The sequence below is a fragment of the Gorilla gorilla genome, chromosome 3 (assembly GCF_029281585.2).
Source record: "Gorilla gorilla gorilla isolate KB3781 chromosome 3, NHGRI_mGorGor1-v2.1_pri, whole genome shotgun sequence".
Classification (NCBI taxonomy): domain Eukaryota; kingdom Metazoa; phylum Chordata; class Mammalia; order Primates; family Hominidae; genus Gorilla; species Gorilla gorilla.
Window position 1 is genome coordinate 68,818,305 of NC_073227.2, and position 7,799 is coordinate 68,826,103.

The window sequence follows — 7,799 nt, forward strand, 5'->3', positions numbered from 1 at the left end:
TAACTTGATACATGAGGGTATCATTACACCACCAAATCTGGGGAATGCAGTCCTCCTCGAAGGGCCTATAAGAACTCTGCCAAGTCCCTTTACATAGGTATCCTTAAACTTCACAAGTGTTTACCTTGAAGGCTCCTCTCACTTGACTTTGGGTAGAGCTTAGCACCCCATCCTGCTCCCAAAGTACAAATACTGCTTTAAGGCGGACCCTGGAGGCTCTTTCCCCGCTCCCCAGTCTTTTTAAATGGGCTGAGAAAGGTGTGATTTGGTGGTGGCTAGTGGTACTTCTGTACCCCTTATTAAGCCTTGTAAACATAAGTCTGCCCCCAAATGTGAAAATTATTTTTTAATTAGGAAATTTTTTAATTAGGAAAATTATTTTTAAGTAGGAATACCTAATACCTGTTATTTTCATCTATGGGCCCTAATGCAATTTCCTGGGCAACAGAAAATACCTTTCTACAGAGAAAGACAAAAAAAGAAAGAAACATAGAGGTTTTCTGTGCATGTTTGTTTGTTTTGTTTTATAGAAGAGTGAATAACTTCAATAAAATACCTAGGAGGAATGTTAAGGGTCTAGTCGTTTGGGGGTTTTTTAATAATACTTTAACATTATTAATGATCAGCATTTAATTTCTCCCAGGCAATATGCTAAGCTCTTTAGATACATCATTTCACTCCATCCAATTAAAAGTCCTTAATTTTACCACCTCCATTTTACAGATGAAGAAACTGAGACTTACAGAAATTAATTTGCCAAGGTCAGAAAACTCTTCCTAAGTTGACATTTAAATCATTCTGTCTTATCATCTTTCAATTGTCTTTTTTTCTAATATTTGTTTTACTTGATGTCTACTAACTTAGATATTTTTAACTCTAAAACACAACAGATGGACTGGGGGCAGGTCTCCCAGCAATGCTAAGGATTTTGCATATTGCATTATACTATAGTTTGGATAATTTTTTCTTCACTATTCTCAAACAAAAAACACACGTTTCTACAGAATGTATGTAATAGGAAAGAATTATAACATTTTGATACGCAGGCATATGATGAACTTTTTTTATTTTCATGCATTAATAAATCTCACCACATTGATTCAATTGCCCTTCTCTACTAAGTGGAAAGATGGGAGAGATGAGAAATGAAGAGCCTCTGTATCCAGAACTCCCATTGTCTCTTTAACCAATAGCCTGAGACTGAACGCTGAATAAACTTGACTTGATTTCCCTGGGGTCGGCATCTTCCCCCTCAGCCTTCCTGGGTGAGAGAAGATGGCAGCAGCAAGCTCAACAACATGACACTTGGCAAACATTCCGAGACTCTTTGATTGCCCAAGGGCATACAGCACGGCCTTGAATAAATGCAGATTGAACTAAGGACTGTACTTTCTTAGCTCCTTGCCAAAATGTGCTGTCTTTTAAGCAAGACTGGAAATGTGGGAACCTGAAGTCCTGATTACCATTAAATCTTCCACAAGAGCACCTTTAACTGGAAGGCTTGCTAAGGATTTTATTTCTTAATAGTCTGATAGCTAATTCTGAAGAACGGAAGAGGAAAAGCAGAACTGAGAATTGAAGGAAGGATTCTGATTTGGGAAAAGAAGGCGAAGAGGAGGAGAAACTTGCTGATAATGGCTTAATTAATACACTTCAGCCCTTGTTTTCTCCAGTGAAGATTCAATGTTCTTCATTGTTTATCTTTGGGCATAATTTTAATTAAATGGAGCGTAGTGTTTAACTATGGTTAAGGGTTGCAATGAGCATAATTCTGCCCCCAAAATTCACACAGTGCAAGCAGCTGGGTACTACTTTTAAAGTCATCAAAAATATGGAGAATAAAATACTTTAAACCATCTATTTTGTTGATTCAAGCTTATTCAACCTTTTGCTGGTGGGAGCTTTTACTGTACACTTGAGTTGCTCTCTTGATAGTATTTGCCTCCAGTGAAATCCTGTTTGGGAACTCATATTCTTTTTTATGCAGAAATCCAAACTGTTTTGAACAGGGCTGGCTTCATTAAAATGATTTCCTACTGTCACACAGTGACCTAAATGACAATTGACTTTTGCCTTCCATTAACAGAATGCATTCAGATTTCATTTTCATGTATGAATGCAATTCATGCTTCACATCATGTTATTTTAAACAATACCACAATGTAGATTCATGAATAGTGCTTAAAATCTGTTTCCAATGTTGCTATCTTTTAAAGAATAAACTGTAAGAAGTTCTATGCCCTTATACATTCTAATTCTCTGAAAATGCATTGCAGCATTTAAAGGTCATTAGCCTTATACACTCTTAGTGCACCATAAGCTTCTATTGGAATGTGTTATATAATCAGAAACAAAGGGTGTCTCCCTCTCTCCTGCTACCAGGCATTATACAACACTGAAGCAAAAGAGTTTCACTCACATAAAAATGTCTTTCAACCCTGATTAAATAGCAGTAAATTCTTAAAATTATTTCCTATGGTTGTTATACATTTTGATTTATCCTCTCTCCTACAGTAATTAATAGCAACAAACCACTCATATTAGCCAGATGGATGACTCTAAGATTAGTCTGAAGTTTTACCTCAATTATGGAAAAAGAAGATGAATTTGAGAAATAAATAAGAAAAAAAATCCTTCTCTTAGTTTCTTGGGTTTTTCGCCCCTTTTTTTTTAGTTCAGATTTTATTCTTTTGCAGTTTTAGAACAGAATGTGTTACTGCTGCTCAACTCTTGATGAATACAAAAAGCCCACAATTGGCATTTATTTGATCTAACACATGATTAATGTGGTGAATTGCATGTAGTCCCAACCTTTTAAATCTCTGTGAAGAATTACATTTCTGTCCACAGGCATGTCACTGTTAAAAAATGAGCCACCTAATAAAAGAACACACAGTATATTAATATGTAATTTCTTTCCCACTATGAATGCTAATTACTGACAGTGCAGACCTTATGCTTGGTCCTTGATATGGATAGACTTTCGAGCTATCTTTGTTGGTGTCATCAGTCTTACTACTCCATTCACCCACATTTTCATTTTAAAGACTCCTGAAGATAAGCAGGGGGACTATTTAGTGGTTTTCTAGATCTAATGTGATTTAGTTTAAAAATCTGTAAGGTGGGGAGGGGTAAGTATTTTCTAACTTACTTCCAGAAATTAATTTGGTTTGCATGAAAAGAAATGTCATTATGTTAAATAATTCCCCTCTTGAAAGTACTTTCTCTGTTGCTTTATGGCAGTCTCATTAACCTGTAAAGATAATTCAGTTGCCTAACATTTTTTTTTCTTGTTAGCTTCCAATTGAGCATTAGTAAATGTGAGGTTTCTACAAAGTATAGTAGCTTCAAATATTCATTTCAATTGTTGCATGTTGGTTTAGGTTTTTCATGTGATTTTTTTAATGCCAGGGTCTGGTAGGAGGGAATAATTATCACATACAGCCTTCATTGTGTGACCCAAACATATAGCTCTCTTTCTTCTTCAAGCCCTTATATTTACTCCACAATCAGTATCCCACAAATTACTATATCTCACTAGGAAGAGCTTTTAATACTGTATTACTTCTCAAAATCAAACTCTTGGCCACTTATTAGTCCTTCAAACTATTTGATATCAAAAATATATCTAAAGCTCTGTGAGGAGACTTACTTTTTAAAAAAATTGTGTTAAATTCATCTTTACTCCCTCAGTGCCTAGCATAGTGTCTGAGATTTATAGAAAGCTCTAGTTATTTTAGCCATCATCTTACCCAGCACTGAACTTTATTCAGAAATGCTTATGATCAAGTACATGACAATCAGTTTGATGACTGCTCAAATTAAACCAGTTGTCCATTGGAAGTGGCTTAAAAATCTAACTTTGTACTACTTTGATTAACATATGCCTCTGAGGGCAGGGAGTGCAGCTGACCTCATCTGTTTCTAAGATTGAGAAAAGTGACACCTTGTCTTTTAATAACTAAAATTTTAATTTAATGGGATCAGAGTTCAACAAATATTATCAGAAATTTTTTATGGGTCAGAAAAAGAAGAAAACCCATTACAAGGATGCCTACAATTTAAAGCAACACCATTGAAGAATAAAAAGACACAACATGATGCCTGGAAGCTGAAAAGCCATCTACCATGCCTGGTGTAAGGACATTCAATGACAATAGTTGATAAATGATAATACACTGGGAGTGGAAGAAAAGCTAAGTCTGTAAACTAAGAAACCTGCCTGTGAGTAACTTCACCTTCAAAGTAGACAAGTAAAAAAATTAAGCCACTGAACATTTCCATTGTAAGAGATATTAAAAGACATTTATTAGTTGAAGTTATTTTCTGTTTCTTTAGCTCCACTCAAAGTCCTCTCAGGTCCCCAGGCTGCCACCCCAGGATACAGGACAGCGTCGGACATACAATGGACATTCAGGTAAAGATTTGTTGTTGAATGAATGTGCCTGTGCTTAGGCAACTACGCTTGCACTTTTCATCTGTTAGCTTAGATGATGTACAAATTGCAGCCCTAAAAATATTCAAGGCTACTAGACTTAGCTTGATTATAAACTGTGATAGGAAAGTACATAAATGTAAATATAACCTAACAGAAGTTGAGAGGCTGGTTTCAGGGCTGGCTATTTACGTGTTTCTGTTTTTGTTTTAATATTCTCAGGCAGTAGTTCAACTTCCAAGGGAACTCTTAGCCTCCAAGCTTTCCTGCTCTCGGTGTTCTTGCTTTTCCTGTGAGGCCTCATTGTGAGAATTTCTCTGGGCCCCTGCAAGCTCTTGGAACATGATTGAGATTCCTCCCAGATTTATTTCCACTGTATCCTATAACAACCCCTTCTCCCCTCCCATTCTTGGAAGTTGCCTGAGTGACTCTTTTCCTTGAAACCCGAAGTTTATCATCAACATACATAGAGAAGACTTTATGTTTTTAATTCAGATATGCTAAAAAATAAGATAGTGGCTGAGGGCGGGGGCTCATGCCTGTAATCCTAGCACTTTGGGAGGCCCAGGCAGGCAGATTGCCTGAGCTCAGGAGGGCAGATTGCCTGAGCTCAGGAGTTCGAGACCAGCCTAAACCCCATCTCTACTAACATACAAAAAATTAGCCAGGCGTGGCGGCAGGCACCTGTAGTCCCAGCCACTTAGGAGGCTAAGGCAGGAGAATCATTTGAACCCGGGAGGTGGAAGTTGCAGTGAGCAGAGATTGCACCATCGCACTCCAGCCTGGTGAAAGGGCAAGACTCCTTCTGCAAAAAAAAAAAAAAAGTGTTTGATATTAATCATTAGTGTTCTGCCTCCTTTTATACAATGTGAACATCTTTTGATAAACATTGCCAGCTGAAAATATTTGATTCTTAAACTTCAATTGTTTACCAAGTAACAAATAGCTACTGCTGATCCATCTTAGAATATTGTCACATGTACATAACATAATAAAATCCTCCCCAAAATTATCTGCTTGCTATAATGTCCCAGTAATTAATCTTGTAAACTTTCCCTAAACAACATGCTTTAAAGAACCAAATCACCATGCACTATCCAACATCACCCTAGTTTAACCCCCAATTGGTCCAATCCCCTTATTTCTCTTGTTTTGTACTCACACAACAAAGGAATGTTTTATAAAGCAATATCTATTAATTTCTAACTCTGATGCACGAAATCAAGAGAAAATTGGGGAAAGGGGACAATTTTGGAAAGGAAATGGAGAGAAAAATGCATCTGAGCCAGAAATGGACATTTTGTAATGGCTGGTTCCATTTCATCATTTTGCCATTTTATCTCTTCTCTTCAATACCAGGCTTTACACATTTTCTTACAGTTTTTACAAAGCATGCATGGTTGCTTTCACATCCATAAAGAAAATATTCTACCTGTTAGGATGGCCAAGTTGTCTCCAAAGACCCACACAGGCTTGTTTGTGTTTATTCTTTCAGCAGTAAAAAGAGATGATGTAAAACATCAGTGGTCCATTGGTCTTCTAATGCTTCTCTTATTTTTCTAAGTTGGTGCCTGAAACATTTGTCTTTACCATGGCTTGGGCATAGAGATGAAGTATGTGCCTACTGTAATAGCTTTTTCATTTAATTATTTTATTTGCTGATTGACTGCTTCATGTCTAGTTGTTGTGGTCTAAAAGTGTTTCTAGTTTGTTTGTTTATTTATTTATTTATGTATTTATTTTTCCTCACTAAATCCAAATGTTTGTATAGCTTGGCCTGTTTTGAGGTGAAATTTTAGTAATTTTAAAAGATTACATATATTCCACATATATGAGTGTATATGTAGAATGCTATGTACATGCTATGGTTTGGCTCTGTCCCCCTTCAAAATCTCATCATGAACAATAATTCCCAAATCCCCACACGTCAAGGGAGAGACCAGGTGGAGGTAATTGAATCATGAGGGCGGTTACCCGCATGCTGTTCTCATGATAGTGAGTGATTTCTCATGAGATCTGATGGTTTTATAAGGATTTGGTAGTTTCCTCTGCGTTCATTTTCTTTCCTGCCGCCCTGTGAAGAGGTGCCTTCGGCCATGATTGTTAGCTTCCTGAGGCCTCCCCAGCCATGCGGAACTGATTCAATCAAACCTCTTTTCTTTATAAATTACCCAGTCTTGGCAGTTCTTCATTGCAGTGTGAGAACAGACGAACACATTATATACATGCATGTATATATACACACATATATATGGTTCTACCCATTTGACTTGTTGTCTTGTCTCTTGAACTCTGCCCATTTTATGGGTCATTCCTACTCACTTTATTTCAAACAATTAAAGTCCAAGTTTTTTGAAGGCCTTAGTACATTCTACTCTTTGCTATTTAGCAGTATGTTTAACTGATCTACTAAGTTGTGACGATGCTAAACATGGGAGAAGATCCAAACATTCAGCTAAAACTTTCACATCAGAAAACACGGAAAGATCGCGGTATTCCTCCAACAAAGAAAATAAGTATGAATTGCCAAAGAGTGATAGACACTGGTAGTTCACTCAAATCCTGAGAGGTATTCCCAGTGACAGAATTACGCATTGTCGTTTATGAGCCGAATGCTGTAGACATGCCTGAGCTCTTAAGTGCAGGAGGACCAATTATAGCAACAGTTATCAGCTAACCTCTTGTCCACAGACCATGGTCAACCACCTTGTAGTGAGCAGGTGCTGCTGGCTGCAGGTTCTGACTGGTGACTGAGTGGACACAGCACAACCAGTGGCAACTCTCTGGTGGTCATCTGAACATCTTTTAGAGAGTGGAGGACATTCAGATTGCTAGATTCTCTTAGGCTCTCATGTGTTCTCTTTCAACGTTTTTCAATGACTCAGCTCAGCTTCTGAATCATCCTTATTCTCTAAAAATAAAAACATATTGACAGTATTTATGCCATCTAATCTTTCTTAAAAGTATTGGTGGGAACATTCTTTTGTAATGTATAAAATGTAATGATTGGGTTTTTATGCTCATGTGTGAGATGTGCCTCCCTCAAACCATGTTACAATATAAGCACATTACCCATCTGATATGAAAACATGTAAGTATTGATGGGAAGCTCTCCTTTCAGTGACGTTTATTTCACTGTCCAGAGCCCTAAGTAACCATCCAATTGATAACAATTTAACATTTCAAAGAAAGGGATAAATCTGGATTGATGTGTTTGTTGTTTGTTTGTTTTTTGTAGCACTACCTACTTTCTATATCAGTAGCACATTTTTTAACATAGAGCACCTATGAAATGAAACTTTTTGGAATAGGAAAAAATTATCTCAGATTTCAAAATGAGACAGAGTTTTTTGCTTCTTTTCAG

The 7,799-nt window shown here is 37.0% G+C and overlaps 1 non-coding gene across 1 annotated transcript; it reads left to right on the forward strand.

Annotated features, from left to right (window-relative positions):
- The first annotated feature begins 7,412 nt into the window (after nt 1-7,412).
- LOC115934495 (small nucleolar RNA U13) lies at nt 7,413-7,517 on the forward strand. Its single transcript, XR_004070286.1, has one exon. It is a non-coding gene; the product is annotated as a small nucleolar RNA U13 (small nucleolar RNA).
- Nucleotides 7,518-7,799: the final 282 nt, after the last annotated feature.